Source organism: Protopterus annectens, chromosome 8.part1 (genome assembly GCF_019279795.1).
Source record: "Protopterus annectens isolate FY-2018-M chromosome 8.part1, PAN1.0, whole genome shotgun sequence".
NCBI lineage: Eukaryota > Metazoa > Chordata > Ceratodontiformes > Protopteridae > Protopterus > Protopterus annectens.
Window position 1 is genome coordinate 51,194,839 of NC_056742.1, and position 1,342 is coordinate 51,196,180.

A 1,342-nucleotide genomic window follows, 5' to 3' on the forward strand; every position below is an offset into this window, starting at 1 on the left:
AAATTTGTTGACTGGGAGTGTCCGACTGGACGTAGGTCCATTTTCAGCGGAGGCCCGGGGAGAAAAGCTCCACAGTTATAATAAACAGACAGTATTTACATTGGATTACATAGTGATTAACAATTTACATAGCAATTACTTACAACAAATTTACAGATGAAGAACATAGTACATCAGTAGACAACTAGAATCTTTATCTGTGAAGTGCATACCAGACATTAACAAATGTTACAAGAAGAAGAAGTTCATACTGTATAATAAGTACTGGCTTATGAGCATCTGAGCTTGCTATAATCAAGGTAGTTAGTGGAGTAGAAAGAAAGGTAGTGGTTGGATGGGGTGAATGATATTAGAGTGGGAGTTGCAAGGGCATAGCCAGCATGTTTTTAGTTGCACTTTTAGTAAAGTTTTGAAGTGGGTGCATGATGGTATGGAGGTAATTGTGGGTGGGAGTGAGTTCCATAATTTGGCTATGGCGCAAGAGAATAGTGCTTCACCAGCAGAGTTATTGCCTTTAGTGATCTGCAAGTGATTTGTGCTGCTGGATCTTAGTGGTCTGGTGGTGCGATAGGGTTGGAGTAGATTCTGGAGGGATGGGACATTTAGTGGATGGTTTACTAGTTTGTGGGCGAGTGAGAGTTGATACCACTGAAGGAGGTGAGGGAGTCCAAGCCAGCCCTGTTCAGCAAGTGAGAGACAGTGGTGACTATGGTAGGATGCCCCTGTGGCAAATTTGGTGATTTTGCTGTAGCAGGTCTCTAGCTTGTTTAGATCACATTGCCTTAGGTTGGTATATATTGGAGAGGCATAAATTAGGGTGGAGATAAGGTGGGAATTTGCTATTGAAATCTTTGCTCACTACAAGGAAATATGTGCATATATCCACATGTACAGTAGCTACTGTGATACTGGCTATATTGCCGGCATTCTGAGTATGTGTGCGCAACTAAGTGTAAACCCCAACCCCCCCAATGCAGATAAACCTGATACCCATGTACAGATATGCACATCCTGCCACAATGACTGAGACAGTATTACACTGGAGAACACATTTACACTTACCTGGATGCTGCATTGATGTGGACACTGTGGCACCCACCTCCACGATGTATGGTGTGAGGGATGCCTGGGAGCTGTCACATGTTCCTAGATTTTCCAGGAACTCCTCTGTGTCCGAAAGTGGTTGTTCTGTTTCAGGCCCTCCACTGGTGATGGCACGATCCCTGGCAACATCAGCTGCTCTTCACCATGCAGCATTCAGCAGTGTCAGACCTGCTCATAGGTGCTGTTCTGTTGGCCAGTCTGATTGACATCTTGCACAAGGTCTGCTCACAATGTTACC